The 18803-nt window shown below is 44.6% G+C and overlaps 2 non-coding genes across 2 annotated transcripts; both read right to left on the bottom strand.

Annotated features, from left to right (window-relative positions):
• Window positions 1-10148: 10148 nt before the first annotated feature.
• trnal-aag (transfer RNA leucine (anticodon AAG)) lies at window positions 10149-10230 on the bottom strand. The gene has a single exon. It is a non-coding gene; the product is annotated as a tRNA-Leu (tRNA).
• Window positions 10231-17161: 6931 nt separating this feature from the next.
• trnal-cag (transfer RNA leucine (anticodon CAG)) lies at window positions 17162-17243 on the bottom strand. Its single transcript has one exon. It is a non-coding gene; the product is annotated as a tRNA-Leu (tRNA).
• Between the last annotated feature and the right edge of the window lie 1560 nt (window positions 17244-18803).

Genomic DNA, 18803 nt, shown 5'->3' with positions numbered 1-18803 from the left:
CTTCGGTGCACTTGGAGGAGTAGGTGCCATTATTAGCCACCTTCTCCCTCTTCTCGGCTGTTCATTGTCATCCTCTGTCCCAGAGCCCACCTAAAATAAATAAATTAATAAGTACCGACAATAAATTTGAGAAGCGAAGTAGCTCTATGTGTCACATTGAAAACGAGGTTGTATTCATTAAGAGAAATCAAAAAAGGGGGGGGGGGATACGTCAGTGTATCATTATGCATATTTTGATCTTGAGCACCTCGCTGAAGTAAAGTTCGATATAAACTGTTCTGAAATACTTCAAAACTTAAAATATATTGGACAAAGTTTGAATTGAAATTGTACCTTAGTTTAAACCGGTGCTTCTCAATTATTTTCTGTAATTCCCCCCCCCCCCTCCCCCGTAGAAAAAAACATCGCGCGCGACTATAAATACTGTCATTTGTCTATAAAATTGTTATAAGTACACCTCTGCATAACACTGTATTCTTCTTAACCTGTAAGAGAATTAAAAAAAAAGAAATATGGACCAACTTAAAACAAAGAATAACTATCTGTAACAAAAGATTTAAAGTGCACCTGAAATTTAAAACTAGAATTAAATCCTTAAACTAAACATTTTTGACTGACCATGTCAAACCATACGATACTGAAATATAAAATTACATGAAATAAAAAAATAATGATGCATTAAAACTGATTACCAACATTAACAGACCCGACAAAATGCCACCCAAACAGAAGCAAGACACAAAGCAGGAAGAGGATTCCCTGACCCTCACTCAAGTAAATGAATTACTCCAGCAACAAAAAGAACTTTTCACGGCGCTCTTGCAACAACAACAGGAAATTTTCAAAGGATTTGTCAAGATGATAATAGACTCAACAAACTCACGACTTGACACTTTTACCAGGGAAGTCCAAGAAATAAAAACCAGCATCAACTTTACCCAAAAAGAGGTAGACGACATTAAAAAAAATCTAATCTGTCAAACTGGCCATTCCAAAGACATGCAAACGGAATTCTACAAAGTATGTGACGGCATGCTTGTATTAACGGACAAGGTGGACTACTTGGAAGGACAGTCAAGAAGAAACAACTTAGTAATTGATGGAATTGAGGAAAAACCGGGAGAAACGTGGACTGAAACAGAGGAAAAAGTTCAAAAAATCCTTAAGGAGAAACTGCTGATACAGGGGCAAATTGAGGTGGAGAGAGCTCACCGCACAGGAAGACAAGACCCTGGAAGACCTCGACCAAGGCCAGTTGTGGTGAAATTTCTAAGATGCAAGGACAGATCAAGGATCCTACAAAATGCAAAATATTTAAAAGGCTCCAACATCTACATTAACGAAGACTTTACAGATGCCGTACGACAAAAAAGAAAAGAGCTCCTCCCAAAATTAAAAGCTGCACGTGACAGAGGGGAAACTGCCTACTTAAGACATAAACTTATTGTCCACCCCCGCACCAGTACTCCAACACAACAGGCTCGAGTTCAACACCATCAAGCAGCATACTGAGAATTTTTCACCACCCGACAATAAAAACTCTGACCCTACTGAAGCAGGAAATTCACATACCAAAAAACATGGACTTCGAATCCTTTGATGACCCTACCAACCTTTTGATGACCTCCAACACTACTGACCACAAGACGTTTGACCCTGAGAACAACTTGGACCCGGACAATAACTTTTTCAAGACCGACCGACCGCGAGGCAGCCAGCAACGACCGACCGTGAGGGAGCCAGTGATGACCGCGAGGAAGCCAGCGACGACTGCAGGGAAGCCAGCGACCGTGAGGAAGCCTGGAGACAACCAGCCTGCGACCACCGTGAGAGAGCCAACGACGACCGCAAGGGAGCGAGAGACGACCAAGAGGAAACCAGCGACGACTGCAGGGGAGCCAGTGACCGCGAGCGAGCCGGGAGACGGTGAGCCTGAGGCAGCCGGGACACAACCAGCCAGCGCGCGTGAGAGAGCCGGGAGGCAGCCAGCCGGCGAGCGTGAGGGAGTCGGCGACGACCGCAAGGGAGCCAGTGACCACGAGGGACCCAGTGATGACGGTGAGAGAGCGAGCGACGACAGCGAGGGAACCAACGACGACCGTGTGGGAGCGGGAAATTCACATCCCAAAAACATGAACTTCCAACCCTTTGAAGATATTGACTATAAGCCATTCGATCCCGAGAACAACTTGGACCCAGACAATAACTTCTTCAACAACAAACAAAGGGTAACAAACTCTGACTATTACCCGGATGAACAATTCAACACTAATATAAAATTGGAAAATGCACTTTCGGTAATACACTTAAACAGTAGAAGTCTCTATAAAAACTTCACAAAAATTAAAGAATACCTGACTAAATTCAATAAATTTAAAATAATTGCCATATCAGAAACTTGGCTTGATGAAGATAAAACAACTGAAATGGAAATAGAAGGTTATGAAATGTTTGCAACTAATAGAGAAAACAAAAAAGGAGGGGGGGTTGCAATATATGTCGACAAAGCACTTAAATGCAGTAAAATTGAGAGATTGACAAACACAATAGAAAATCTAATGGAATGTCTAACCATTGAAATACACAATAAAAAGGCATCAAATATCATAAGTTGCATCTATAGGACACCAGGAACATGTATTGACACATTCAATAAAAAACTAACAGATATGCTCAGTTACTGCAACGATAAGAAAACACGAATAATATGTGGTGACTTTAACATTGACTTATTAAACCCAAATAGACACAAAAAAACAACTGACTTCATAAATATTATGTACAGCAACAGCTTTTTCCCAGTAATCCTGAAACCTAGCAGAATAACAGTTGACACGGCCACATTAATAGATAACATATTTATAAATAAGATTGATCATAAAATGGAAAGTGGACTTCTCATTAATGACATAAGTGACCACCTGCCTGTTTTTGCAGTTTTTCATAATTATTTCGATAGAAAAGCTAAATCAACAACTTGTATAACAGAAATAAGACTAAGAACCCAACGTTCCATCGATGCCTTTAAGCAAGACCTAGAAAAACAAAACTGGACCGAGGTCTACTCAAACGAAGACCCAAATACAGCGTTTGAAGTATTTCAGTCTACCATAATCTTCTTATATGATAAACATTTTCCATTAACTAAAGTTTCCAAAAAGCATAAAGACCCAAGTAAGCCATGGATAACGAAAGGCATAGAAAACGCATGTAAAAAGAAAAACAATTTATATAAATTGTTTTTAAAATTCAGAACTCAAGAAGCAGAAAAAAAATATAAGACCTATAAAAATAAATAAGTAAATATTATAAGAACCAGTAAAAGAGATCATTATCATGCACTATTAGAGCAGAATAAAGGTAACACACAAGAAATATGGAAAATACTTAACCAAGTAATCAGAAATAGTCCTAAAAAAATGGATTATCCAGAGTATTTTATCAAAGGCAAAAATAGTATTTTGGAAAAAACTGCAGAAATAGCAACTGAATTTAATGAGTATTTTGTCAACATCGGCAGTAACCTAGCAAAACAAATTCCTGATCCAACAGACCTGTTTGAAGTGGATAGATACGTAGAAAAAAACTCCTCCACGATGTTCCTTACTGCAGTAAAACAAGAAGAAGTATCAAATATTATAAAAACTTTTAAAAATAAAAAGTCAACTGATTGCTTTAATATTGATATGACAATAATCAAGCAGATTATAGAATATGTAGTGCGACCTTTCACACACATATGCAACCTGTCATTCAAAGCTGGTATCTTTCCATCAAAAATGAAAATTGCTAAAGTTATTCCAATCTATAAAAGTGGAGAAAAACATCTGTTTACAAATTATAGACCAATATCACTACTACCACAATTTTCAAAAATATTAGAAAAACTATTTTCTCGCAGACTTGATAGTTTTATACAAAAGCATGCGCTGTTAAGTGAGAATCAATATGGCTTCAGGGAAAAACGGACCACCTCAATGGCAGTTATGGAGTTTGTGGAAGCAATAGCCACTAATATAGACAACAAAGAATTTACTGTTGGGGTTTTCCTAGATCTAAAAAAAGCTTTTGACACAATAGATCACAGTATATTATTGAAAAAACTAGAAAGATATGGCATTAGAGGTGTAGCTTATAAATGGATAAAAAGTTATTTAGAAAACAGATACAGTGCACTCCGCTTAATAGAACACCGGTTAATAGAGTAATCCGCTTAATAGAGCAAAAGGCTCTGGAACAGATTTGCCTAATGCAATTTCCTATAAAGATACTCCGCTTAGTAGAACAGATCTCCGCTTAATAGAACAGGCCGTAAGCAATGAACATTGTAAACTAGTGGTTTTCGAAGTGTAGCTATCGCGATACTGTACCACTATCGCGAGAAAACGCGGTAGTTCTAGCCGTATACAGTAACAGGTAGCACGCGTCACTCCACACATAGACACACGCACGTCACAATGGCTTCAACTTCATTCAAGAGACGAGGGCTATCACCTGCGGATAAGAAGGACATACTCAGACGATACGATGCATTGCCGGATTCTCAGAAGGTACGCCCGCGGTTTCCAGGACTTCCCTCTTATCCAGCGCATTGAGCGGGAAGTCAACCGCAAAATTACGGACTCCTGTTTCCAGACAAAAGTAACGAAATTTTTCTCGTGATTTGAGATGTTTGACTGAAGTTGATTAAAGTTGTTGTTTGATTAAAGATATGGACGCCCACAGTCGAAATATCTCTTCTAACTCGTCAGCAGGGGGTTTTCTGCGTGCATAACTTGGTCGTCGACGTGTCTGAAGGTGTACCTAATAAAGTGTCTCCGGTTAATAGAAACCCCGCTTAGTAGAACAGAAGCGCTTCGGCCCAATGGTGTTCTATTAAGCGGAGTGCACTGTATCAGTACGTGCAACTCAACAATAAAAAAACGAATCAACTGAAAATCACTCATGGAGTACCTCAGGGGTCAGTGCTTGGTCCAAAACTATTCATCTTATATATAAATAATATCTGCAAGGTCTCAAAACTATTTAAATGTGTCCTATTTGCTGATGATACAACTTTCTACTGTTCTGGAATACATCTGAAACAGCTCCTGACAACCGTAGAAAACGAATTAAACAAATTAAAAAACTGGTTCGACAGAAATAAATTGTCACTTAACCTGAAAAAATCGAAGTCAATTGTTTTTGGCACAAGACCAATCAAACACCAAGCTAAAATTATGGTAAACTCAATTGAAATAGAAAGAGCGTATGAAACCAAGTTTCTCGGATTAGTAATAGACTCAAAGCTATGTTGGAAACCACATATCGATAACGTAAAAAGAAAAATAGCCAAGACCGTAGGGATCCTCTACAAAACCAAGGAAGTGCTAAATAAGAGATCCTTGTACACATTATACACTTCATTATTATTACCATACATGACCTACTGTGTGGAAATATGGGGAAATGCCTGCAAAACAAACACATTCCCTATTCTCAAACTACAAAAAAAAGCAATTCGAATTATTAATAGATCAAAATATACGGAACCCACAAATCCGCTATTTATTAAATACGATGAAATTTTATGACCTGGTTGACTTTAAAATCGCCCAATTAATGTACAAAGCACACAATAACCTGCTCTGCCAAAACATTCAGAAGTTTTTTGAAATTCGAGAAAGCAACTATGAATTAAGAGGTACCAACTTATTCAAAAAACTCAAAACAAGAACAAACATCAAGCAAAGAAGTGTATCTAGCAAAGGTGTTAATCTGTGGAATAATCTCGAAACGGACCTAAAAATGAGTAAATCGCTTGCTGAGTTCAAAAACAAATTCAAAAAAATAGTACAAACAACCTACACCAATCAGAGTTAAAATGATAAATTCTAAACATTAAATATAATGATAAATCAGAACTAAGTTGATAAATAGAGAAAGGTATTGCAATATCCATTATGAATACAAGAGAAAATTGACACAAGAGTGCCAGGGTGAGGATGTATATAATCCCGATACAAACCAAAAGTTGTGAAAATATCACGGTTAAGGGTAAAGTATGAGCCTTAATGGAGACTTCTTATTACTTTTTCTTTTCTGATTGATATAAAAATGATTTAGTAGATATAAACATATAACGGGGTAGGACTAGATAAGTTTTTTTTACTTCATCCTACTCCCCTTGAACATAATAACTGTGTTGAATGAAGACTGATTTCTTTCTTTTACTTTTTTATCTACCTTATTTTCTGTCAAATTATTACTGTATATGTTTTATGTTCAATAAACAAACCAAACCAAAAACCAAACCAACTCATGAGCACAACATTAAAAAAAACTAACTTGCAAAACAACAAAAAAATTCTGCTGATTTAAAAAAAATAAAGATGATGTCTGGATTGATGGCGACAAAGAGCATGTTTTGCCATGCACAGTTTTTCGAAGCGAGGTATGAAGTAAGGGTGTGGAAAATAATCGATATTAATCGATACATCGATGCGCACGTCCGCGATCCGAGTGCATCGGCTCATTCACTGGGTACGACGCGATTCACGGGTGAAATCGCGATTCATCGATGCATTGATGGGTATCGGTGAAATCGCGATTCATCACGATGCATTGATGGGTATCGGTAAAATCCGATTCAATCGCCGTTTTATTCATGTTAAACGTCACATATCTGCCCTTTCCTAGGCGCAATGAATGCACCATCATTGCTTTGCGTTTTGTGTTGAATAAGGACGGTAGCCGTGCGTCACATACAGTCCAGTACACAACGAGCGAAACATTATGGAAGTTAGCGCACGCAGCAGCAAGGAAACTACTATATTTAATGCAGCCGCAACATTCAAATCTTATGTTTGGAAATACTACGGCTTCGAAAAGAAAGACGGAAAGCTTGATAAAACCTCCGTAATTTGCAAGGAATGTCGCACTAAGAAGCCATACAACGGCAGCACCACAAATATGCAGGCCCACTTAAACCGATGGCACCAGATCACCGACAAGTTTCCCTCCCGCTTCCCCGCCCAGTTCCTCGTCGGACACCGGAGAAACTCTTGGTAAACCAGGTCAGGATCAGAAAAAAAATGCCTCTTATTTTGGGAGTTCCCTTGCAACTCGCTGTGACCGCGCAATGGCTATAACTAAGGCCACTGCTTATTTCATATGCAAAGACCTCCAGCCTTAGCGTGGTGGACAACGAGGGTTTCAGACAGCTCGTGCACGTTTTGGAACCCAGGTATAAAATACCAGACAGGTCTGTGTTCACTTACAAACATATTCCCGATGTGTACAACAAAGTGAGAAGTGAGATTACTGTGTCGCTGAACAGTGCGCAAAGAGTTGCACTTACAGTGGATGGGTGGACATCTTGCGCTATAGATTCACACATATATATATATATATATATATATATATATATATATATATATATATATATATATATATATGAATATTTCATATAAGACACTCAGTGAGAGTCTGTTTGTGTTTACACTATAGCAACAGCTGTGAGTCTCCGGTGCCAAATTGTTTACATTTTCTTTGCACAAAACCCAATTGTGAAAGGGCTTAAATAAGTTGTTTTACAAGTTCTACTCTTTATAAGGAATAAAGTGGTATCCTTTTTGTAATACCATACTGAATTCCATCTTTTTAAAAGCTTTTTTTCTTTGCTTATTTGCATCATGTTTAATTGCACAATATCGCAACAAATTGCATTGTATCGTATCGGATCGCATTGATTTGAACTCAATGTGTATCGAATCGTATCGCATCGTGACGACGGTGAAACGTATCGCATCGTATCGCCAGAAAATTCCATGTATCGTTTAAGTATCGCATCGCTGGCAGTGGATCGTGATGTGTATCGAATCGTCCTCAATGCTGAGATTCACATCCCTAGTATGAAGCAGGACACAGCAACTCTCGGCTCCTGCTCAATTTGTAGCCGGGACGTGTATTTTAGAGTTGAGTGAAGGAGCAGTCACAAAGCGGGGTGATTGTTGGCAATATTTGGTATGTTTTCGCTTATCAGCGTGATTGGGGTGCAATGTCTTTAAGTGACGCCTTAATTTATTTGGCTTTATGCTGTCTGCTACCAACATTTATAGACACAGAAGGCACACCAATGTTTCCTCGTCTGCCAGCGTAGTTGTGATGTGTCGTTCGCGAACGAGCCGGGTCTTAGAGCCGGCTCTTTGAAGTGAACGAACCGCTTGATCCTCACTTGGGTCGCGGGGGGTGCTGGAGCCTATCCCAGCTGACTGCGGGCAGTAGGCAGGTGACACCCTGAATCGGTTGCCAGCCAATCGCAGGGCCCTTGTCATATTTCCTCCCTTCGAATGCTCCCTGCACAAATTCTGACAATGAGAGCGCCACCGTCCCCGCATGTAGCGGAGGTGCAACTGCACTTTATTCTTGGACAGTAAAAAAAATCTAAATTAAAAAATTAAAAAGCATGTTCCCTGAGGTCAGACGCGCCCCCGCTTGACGGAGCCTTGCGCCGAAACACTGGTTTAAACGCAAACATTTATCGAAGACTAAAAGCACCGAATTTAATTTTTAGGTTATATTCAGTGGTGCCTTGAGATATGAGTGACTGCACTCTGAATAACCTTAACTTAGTCCTGAGCTACGGTCAGTGTTTGATTGTCAATGTTTGTTATCGATTAATTTAGATTGGAAATCTCATTCCGACACCACAGTGTAGTTACCTATTAAATTGGCAGCAAAAATGAGTGTGAAAGATCTTGATATTCAAGGAAAAATTGTTAACAGTCCCCACACCGTATGATGGACAGACGAAAAAACACAAACAAAATGGAAAAAGTTCCAATTGGTGAAAAAAAAGCCCTTTATTCAGGTCAAGAAACTTGACTGGACCAGTGACAAAATAGGAGATATCCAGAATTTGTTACGCTATGGCACATGTTGGGATTTGAACCCACACCAACTGAGAGACTGGAGCCTGAAAACGGCACCTTTGAACTTAACCTGAGTAAAGCCATCCGGGAATGTGAGCTTGTTGATAAATTTATCAAATTTTGGGGCACTGCAGGAACATGGTTTGCACACCAACATTCAGGGTAGTCTTGTCCGAACTGCCCTAAATTAGAACGTGACAAACTGCTTCAAAGGCCACCAGCACAATCGAGTTGCAATTTGGTCGGGTCCTCAGCCTTGTCAAGCACTGAGAGCATCGAAAGAGGACTCTGAAGTCAGCAGCAGAGTGGTCCAGTGACACCATTATGAACCCATAACCCAGAGGTCAATGGATCGAAACCATCCTCTGCGATCTGGTGATTTCAGGCAAAGCAAGCTGGAGAATTCCTTTCATGTGTTGCTCTTGGAAGGAGAACCCATGATGGGTTTGTTGCTACCATAACTCATGGTAGCAACAAAAATCAGTAGAGACAATTATTCAGATTACGGTACTCCACTTTCTGCCAAAAGCAGCATTTTATTTCACTCAAGAAGGTTGACTTGGGCACCAAGAAAAGTGGACAGGATGACAGCCGATATTGAAACTGCAGTGGTGGGATTTGAACCGACGCCTCCTGAGAGACTGGAGCCTTAATCCAGCGCCTTGGACCGCTCGGCCACACTACCTGTCCAGCTATGTCTAAGAAGTGCACCCTGTTGGCATTTTGAATAAGCATTGGGACGTGTGGTCTGAAAAGCAACGTACAGCGTAGTCTTCTCAGATCTCCCCTTGTTTTTTATGTGATAAAGCCAATTTGGATAAGAGGCGAACTGCCTCAAAGATAACAGGCACAGTCCAGTTGCAATTTGGGCGGGTCCACAGCCTTATCAAGCGCTGAGAGGAATGAAATAGTCTCCTGCACTCAGCAGCAGAGTGGAGCAGCGGTAGCGTGCTGGGCCCATAACCCAGAGGTAGATGGATCGAAACCATCCTCTGCTATCTGGACTACCCACGAGAATCAGGTGAACTTATGCGAAGCAAGCTGTAGATTTTTTTTCATGTGTTGCTTTTCGAAGGAAGACCCTTGATGGGTCCTCATACCTTATGGCAGCAAGAGAAGTGTATTGAAACAATAATGCCAATTAGTCCGCTTCTTGCCAAAAGCAGCAACTTATTTCACTCAAGAAGATCGTCTTGGGCTCGAAGAATGTTCGATTTATGACAGCCCAAATTTAAATGGCAGTGGTGGGATTTGAACCCACGCCTCCTGAGAGACTGGAGCCTTAATCCAGCGCCTTAGACCGCTCGGCCACACTATCTGTCCAGCTATGTCTAAGAACTGCACCTTGTTGGCATTTTGAATAAGCATTGGGAAGTGGTCTGAAAAGTAACATCCAGTGTAGTCTTCTCAGATCTCCCTTTGTTATTTATGGGATAAAGCCAACTTGGATAAGACGCGAACGGTGTCAAAGATAACAGGCACAGTCCAGTTGCAATTTGGGTGGGTCCACAGCCTTATCAAGCGCTGAGAGCAATGAAAGAGTCTAATGCAGTCAGCAGCAGAGTGGCGCAGCGGTAGCGTGCTGGGCCCATAACCCAGAGGTCGATGGATCGAAACCATCCTCTGCTATCTGAACTACCCACGAGAATCAGGCGAACTTATGTGAAGCAAACTGTAGAATTCCTTTCTTGTGTTGCTTTTCGAAGGAAGACCCATGATGGGTCCTCATACCTGTGGCAGCAACAAAAGTCTATTGAAACAATAATGCCAATTAGTCCACTTTTTGCCAACAGCAGCAATTTATTTCATTCAAGAAGGTCGTATTGGGCTCGAAGAATGTTGGACAGATGACAGCCCAAATTTAAATGGCAGTGGTGGGATTTAAACCGACGCCTCCTGAGATACTGGAGCCTGAATCCAGCACCTTGGACCGCTCAGCCACACTCCCTGTCCATTTATGTCCAAGAACTGCACCCTGTCGCCATATTGAATAAGCATTGGGACGTGTGGTCTGAAAAGCAACGTCCAGCGTAGTCTTCTCAGATCTCCCCTTGTGTTTTATGTGATAAAGTCAACTTGGATAAGAGGCAAACTGCCTCAAAGATAACAGGCACAGTCCAGTTGCAATTTGGGCGGGTCCACAGCCTTATCAAGCGCTGAGAGCAATGAAAGAGTCTACTGCGGTCAGCAGCAGAGTGGCGCAGCGGTAGCGTGCTGGGCCAATTACCCAGAGGTCGATGGATCGAAACCATCCTCTGCTATCTGAACTACGCACGAGAATCAGGCAAACTTATGTGAAGCAAGCTGTAGAATTCCTTTCATGTGTTGCTTCTCGAAAGAAAACCCATGATGGATCCTCATACCTTATGGCAGCAACAAAAGTCAAACGAAACTATTATTCTAATTCGTCCACTTTTTGCCAAAAGCAGCGTTTCATTTCAATCAAGAAGGTACTCTTGGGGTCGAAGAATGTTTGATGGATGACAGCCCAAATTTAAATGGCGGTGGTGGGATTTGAACCCACGCCTCGTGAGAGACTGGAACATTAATCCAGCGCCTTAGACCGCTCGGCCACAATACCTGTCCAACTATGTCTAAGAACTGCACCTTGTTGGCATTTTGAATAAGCATTGGGACGTCTGAAAAGTAACGTCCAGCGTAGTCTTCTCAGATCTCCCCTTGTTTTTTATGTGATAAAGCCAATTTGGATAAGAGGCGAACGGCCTCAAATATAACAGGCACAGTCCAGTTGCAATTTGGGCGGGTCCACAGCCTTATCAAGCGCTGAGAGCAATGAAAGAGTCTCCTGCGGTCAGCAGCAGAGTGGCGCAGCGGTAGCGTGCTGGGCCCATAACCCAGAGGTCGGTGGATCGAAACCATCCTCTGCTATCTGAACTACCCACGAGAATCAGGCGAACTAATGTGAAGCAAGCTGTAGATTTTTTTTCATGTGTTGCTTTTCGAAGGAAGACCCTTGATGGGTCCTCATACCTGTGGCAGCAACAAAAGTCTATTGAAACAATAATGCCATTTAGTCCACTTTTAGCCAAAAGCAGCAATTTATTTCATTCAAGAAGGTCATATTGGGCTCGAAGAATGTTGGACAGATGACAGCCCAAATTTAAATGGCAGTGGTGGGATTTAAACCGACGCCTCCTGAGATACTGGAGCCTGAATCCAGCACCTTGGACCGCTCAGCCACACTCCCTGTCCATTTATGTCCAAGAATGAAAGAATTTATGATGGCGCCCCCTGAGTGGCTGCCTCTCCAGCAGCTCATATCCCTGTTTGAGTCTCTTTTCGTCCTTTTACTTTATTTATTACTTCTTCCCATTTTGTTTTGCGTGGTTTTGTACCCCAGACCCATGGGGGGGGGGGGGGGGCAGCTTCATTTATGCTCATCTCCTTTATTTGCTTTAATCTTTTTACGTATCCTGTGAACGGAGATCCAGATAGCACACGCAACTCCATTGTTTACAGTAAGGACCAGCTGTTAGCATGGCGGGCTAACAGCGGGCTACTGGCCGGTGACAAACCGGATATCCCACGAGAGTTGAAGAGGAGGACACGAGGGTGTCGAGCCGGGAAGGACCGCCGCCTCGCATGGTGGGATGCCTCCACGTGGCGCGAGGGGGAACGCCGGGGGACTCGAGCCCCTTCTGCGGCTAAATACCTACGAGCTGACGGGGAAGGAGGAAGGACCTCACCGAAAGGAGAGACACCTGATGCTCGCCCCGTCGGAACGGAGGGAAGTGGGAGTAGCCGCCCCACAACCCTCCTTAAATAAAAGTCAGGCGAGGGCCCTTCTAGGACCCGCACGTGGCACGACGAGGTGGGAAAAAGGTTCCCCAGGGGGCGAGTTGGGGATGGTAAGAAGAAAGCGCAAGCAAGGCGGGATGGACCAAAGACATTTGGGAGGGTGGGTGAAAGACAGACTGGTGGGGATTCACCCCCATCCAGGCCCTGAAAGCAAGAGGGGAGCAAGGGGCAGAAACAATAAAAGAAGAGAGAGGAATGAAAGAAGGGGAGCGAGGAGGAGAGGAAGGGTGGGGCGGGAAGGGGGAAACAGAACTGAGACTCGGGACAAGAACGGCTCCCCCCGTCGGCTAATAGTGATGCAGCGTGTGATGCCCTGATGACTGTCGTGAGCAGGCTGCAAACACAGTCCCCCAACGCCCTGCTGATCATCTCTGCGGACTTCAACCATGTCTCCCTGTCGTCCTCCCTTTCAACCTTCAAGCAGTATGTAACCTGTGCCACTAGAGACAATAATATTTTGGACTTGTTTTATGCCAATACCAAGGAGGCATATAAACCCCTCTCCCTCCCCCCTCTTGGAAGAGCAGCCCACAACTTGGTATTTCTCGAGCCTGTGTACAAACCCCTGGTGCACAGGCAGCCAACTGTGACCAGAATGGTCAAGAAATGGTCATCGGAAGCTGAAGATGCTCTGCGGGACTGCTTCGCGACAACCAGGTGGGAACTCTTCAGCGAGGTTCATGGGGAGGACATTGATGGACTCACTGACACCATCACGGACTATATAAACTTCTGTGAGGAGAACACCGTACCCACCAGAACTCTGCGGTGTTTTTCCAACAACAAACCATGGATTCATCCTGACATAAAGACCCTGCTGAAGGAGAAGAAGAGAGCTTTTCGGTCGAGAAACAGAGAGGAACTGAAGGACGTGCAGATTCGGCTGAGAAGAAAGATCAGGGAGGGGAAGAAGATATACAGGATGAAATTGGAGGACCAGTTACAGGCCAGCAATGTCACTGGTGTCTGGAGGGGCCTGAAAACCATCTCTGCCATGACAGCCCAAAGACAGTGATCGAGAAGGACAAGGACTGGGCAGATGGACTGAACCATTTTTTCAACCGTTTCGACCAGTCGTCTGTCCCTTCCCCCAACCACAAACTGCAACCTCTCTCACTGAGGACTTCTTCTCCTCCCCCTCCTCTTTCGACCAGCTCTCATCAACCCAGTATGTCACCTGGTTCCTGTCTGTCCGTCACAACAGAGCAGGTAAGGAACCAACTGAGGAAGATGCATGTGAGGAAGGCAGCAGGTCCGGACAAGATCAGTTCCCGGCTCCTCAGGACCTGCTCTGACCAGCTGTGTAACATTGTCCAGCACATCTTCAACCTGAGCCTGAACCACAGCTCCACAGCTGTGGAAAACTTCGTGCCTGGTCCCAGTGCCCAAGACCCCCCACCCTAAGGAGCTGAACAGCTACAAACCGGTGGCGCTGACGTCTCACCTGATGAAGACGCTGGAGAGACTCATCCTCGCCCACCTTCGACCGCTGGTGAGCCCGTCACTGGACCCGCTGCAGTTTGCCTATCAGCCTGGCATCGGCGTGGAAGACGCCATTATCTGCCTCCTCCACTCAGTGCTGTCACACTTGGAGAAGGCTGGGAGCACTGTGAGAATCATGTTCTTTGATTTCTCCAGTGCCTTCAACACCATCTAGCCCAATTTGCTGACAAATTCTGCAACTGCAGAATGCCGGAGTGGACCACCATCTCACAGCATGGATCATAGACTACCTCACAAATCGGCCGCAGTACGTGAGATTGCAGAGCTGTGAGTCGGACCGGCTTCTCTGCAGCACTGGAGCGCCGCAGGGGACTGTTCTGGCTCCATTCCTGTTCATCCTCTACACCTCGGACTTCAGACACGACACTCCAAACTGCCACCTTCAGAAGTTCTCAGATGACTCTGCGATTGTTGGCCTCATTACAGAAGGGGACGATCGGGAGTACAGGGGACTGACAAAGGACTTTATGGACTGGTGCCAGCAGAATCTCCTCCAGATCAACCCTAGGAAAACTAAGGAGTTGGTTGTGGATTTCTTTAGGAAAAAGTCCTCACCAGCACCGATGAACATCCAGGGTATGGATATAGAGAGGGTGACCTCCTACAAGTACCTTGGTGTTCTTCTGAACGACAAACTGGACTGGTCTACAAACACGGACACCCTGATTAGGAAAGTACAGAGCCGACTCTTCCTACTCAGGAAACTGAGGTCTTTTGGGGTTCAGGGGTCACTCCTTAAGACGTTCTATAACTCGGTGGTGGCCTCGGCCATCCATTATGGCATTGTCTGCTGGTCAGGCAGCATCTCAGCCCGGGACAGAAAGAGACTGGAGCGACTGGTCAGGAAGGCCAGTTCTGTCCTGGGTTGCTCCCTTGACACTCTGGAGGAGGTGGGCAACAGAAGGATGCTAACTAAGCTAAAAGCTATGATGGCCAGTCCCTCCCACCCCCTCCAGCCCGCCCTGATAGCACTTGGTAGCTCCTTCAGCCAGAGACTGTTACACCCGCGCTGCAAGAAGGAGAGATACCGACGCTCGTTCCTACCGACTGCTGTCAGGCTGATGAATAAAAAATAACAATCATAATAATAATAATAATTAAATTATGTGAAGGAAATTGTAAATAGTACTGTGATTTATCCATTGTGTTCATATTGTATTTAATTGAAAGATGTTTGTTGTTTTTTTTTCGCTTTCTCCTTTCTTCTTTCTACATACATTCTTGCTGCTGGAGGCTGTAAATTTCCCCAGTGTGGGACGAATAAAGGATATCTTATCTTATCTCTGAACTGCACCCTGTCGCCATATTGAATAAGCATTGGGACGTGTGGTCTGAAAAGCAACGTCCAGCGTAGTCTTCTCAGATCTCCCCTTGTGTTTTATGTGATAAAGTCAACTTGGATAAGAGGCGAACTGCCTCAAAGATAACAGGCACAGTCCAGTTGAAATTTGGGCGGGTCCACGGCCTTATCAAGCGCTGAGAGCAATGAAAGAGTCTCTGGCACTCAGCAGCAGAGTGGCGCAGCGGTAGCGTGCTGGGCCCATAACCAGAGGTCGATGGATCGAAACCATCCTCTGCTATCTGAACTACCCACGAGAATCTGGCCAACTTATGTGAAGCCAGCTGTAGAATTCCTTTCATGTGTTGCTTCTCGAATGAAAACCCATGATGGATCCTCATACCTTATGGCAGCAACAAAAGTCAAACGAAACAATTATTCTAATTAGTCCACTTTTTGCCAAAAGCAGCGTTTCATTTCAATCAAGAAGGTACTCTTGGGCTCGAAGAACGTTGGATGGATGACAGCCCAAATTTAAATGGCAGTGGTGGGATTTGAACCCACGCCTCCTGAGAGACTGGAGCCTGAATCCAGCGCCTTTGACCATTCAGCCAAAGATAACAGGCACAGTCCAGTTGCAAGTTGGGCGGGTCCACCGCCTTATCAAGCGCTGAGAGCAATGAAAGAGTCTACTGCGGTCAGCAGCAGAGTGGCGCAGCGTTAGCGTGCTGGGCCCATAACCCAGAGGTCAATGGATCGAAACCATCCTCTGCTATCTGCACTACCCATGAGTATCGGGTGAAACTATGCGAAGCAAGCTGTAGAATTCCGTTCATGTGTTGCTTTACGAAGGAAGACCCATGATGGGTCCTCATACCTTATGGCAGCAACAGAAGTCAATAGAAACAATAATTCAAATTAGTCCACTTTTTGCCAAAAGCAGAATTTTATTTCACTCAGGAAGGTTGTCTTGGGCACAAAGAATGTTGGACAGGATGACAGCCAAATATTAAATGGCGGTGGTTGTATTTGAACACACGCCTCCTGAGAGACTGGAGCCTGAATCCAGCACCTTGGACCGCTCAGCCACACTTTCTGTCCATTTATGTCTAAGAACTTCACCCTGTCGACATATTGAATAAGCATTGGGACGTGTGGTCTGAAAAGCAACGTCCATCGTAGTCTTCTCAGATCTCCCCTTGTTTTTTATGTGATAAAGTCAACTTGGATAAGAGGCGAACTGCCTCAAAGATAACAGGCACAGTCCAGTTGAAATTTGGGCGGGTCCACAGCCTTATCAAGCGCTGAGAGCAATGAAAGAGTCTCCTGCGGTCAGCAGCAGAGTGGCACAGCGGTAGCGTGTGGTACCCATAACCCAGAGGTCGATGGATCGAAACCATCCTCTGCTATCTGAACTACCCACGAGAATCTGGCGAACTTATGTGAAGCAAGCTGTAGAATTCCTGTCATATGTTGGATCTCGAAGGAAGACCCATGATGGGTCCTCATACCTTATGGCAGCAACAGAAGTCAATTGAAACTATTATTCTAATTAGTCCAGTTTTTGCCAAAAGCAGCGTTTCATTTCAATCAAGAAGGTAGTCTTGGGTTCGAAGAATGTTGGACAGGATGACAGCCCAAATTTATATGGCAGTGGTGGGATTTGAACCCACGCCTCCTGAGAGACTGGAGCCTGAGTCCAGCGCCTTGGACCGCTCGGCCACACTACCTGTCTTACGAAGTCTAAGAACTGCACCCTGTTGGCATTTTGAATAAGCATTGGGACGTGGTCTGAAAAGCAAAGTGCAGCATAGGCTTCTCAGATCTCCCTTTGTTATTTATGCGATAAAGCAGAGTTGTAAAAGAGGCGAACGGCCTCAAAGATAACAGGCACAGTCCAGTTGCAATTTGGGCGGGTGCACAGCCTTATCAAGCGCTGAGAGCAATGAAAGAGTCTCCTGCACTCAGCAGCAGAGTGGCGCAGCGGTAGTGTGCTGGGCCCATAACCCAGAGGTCGATGGATCGAAACCATCCTCTGCTATCTGAACTACCCACGAGAATCAGGCGAACTTATGTGAAGCAAGCTGTAGAATTCCTTTCATGGATTGCTTCTCGAAGGAAAACCCATGATGGGTCCTCATACCTTATGGCAGCAACGAAAGTCTATTGAAACAATAATGCCAATTAGTCCGTTTTCTGGCAAAATCAGCAATTTATTTTATGGGCTGTCATTGACTTCTGTTGCTGCCATAAGGTATGAGGACCCATCATGGGTCTTCCTTCGAGATCCAACATATGATGGCAGTGGTTGTATTTGAACCCACGCCTCCTGAGAGACTGGAGCCTGAATCCAGCGCCTTTGACCATTCAGCCAAAGATAACAGGCACAGTCCAGTTGAAATTTGGGCGGGTCCACAGCCTTATCAAGCGCTGAGAGCAATGAAAGAGTCTACTGCCCCCCTTAAATTCCAACCTTCGACCTCATCGTGGTGGGGGGGGTGAACGGGTAATCTACCCGGCCAACAGAAGGCTCTGGTAGAAGCAGGGCTGGGGACCCGGCTTCTCAATAAATTCCCACGAAACTTCTTCATGACTTCACGACAGACTGCAATTACGACGAGCTACGGCGTCCGCGGGAACCGACGCGCCTGCCCTCAGCTCGACGGGGCGGGTGATAAATGTGCAAGTCGGGCACCACTATCCCCTCCACCATCACCTCCTCCGACGCCGTGAGCGCCTCAAAATTGCTTGCTGGAACGTCCGGACTCTCCGCGACGAAGGGACCCAAGCCCTCACCATGAGGTCACTTCAAAACTATGGCGTCAGTGTGGCATGCCTCTCTGAAGTACGCCTCCCTGATGCCGGGCAGCGAGAGCTGAAGGTCCCTGCGACAATGGCGAACGGCTCGTTAACTTCGCCGCCTCAAATCGCCTAGTCGTGATGAATACACGCTTCCAACACCCCCAACATCAGCTAGTCACCTGGTACTCGAACGATGGGCGGACGACTAACCAGATTGACTACATACTGGTTCGGTCACGTTGGGCGAGTTCAGTCCTCGACGCACGGGCGTACCGGGGAGCAGACACGGGAGGCAAGAGCGGCTCCGACCACGTGCTTGTGCGTGCTACCCTTCGCATCAGACTTAAAGTTAATCGCCCTTCAAAACGCACCATGCGGATTGATGTCGCGAAATTGAAGCTGGATGGATGGAAGAATTTTCAAGTGGAGGTCCAAAACCGCTTCGCTCAACTACAACCGGCTTCCAATGAGCCAGAGCAGGAGTGGCG

Source organism: Hippocampus zosterae, chromosome 1, assembly GCF_025434085.1.
Source record: "Hippocampus zosterae strain Florida chromosome 1, ASM2543408v3, whole genome shotgun sequence".
In the NCBI taxonomy this organism is placed as follows: Eukaryota; Metazoa; Chordata; class Actinopteri; order Syngnathiformes; family Syngnathidae; genus Hippocampus; species Hippocampus zosterae.
Note: the sequence above shows the minus strand (reverse complement) of the source record. Positions and strands in the feature narration are given on the sequence as shown.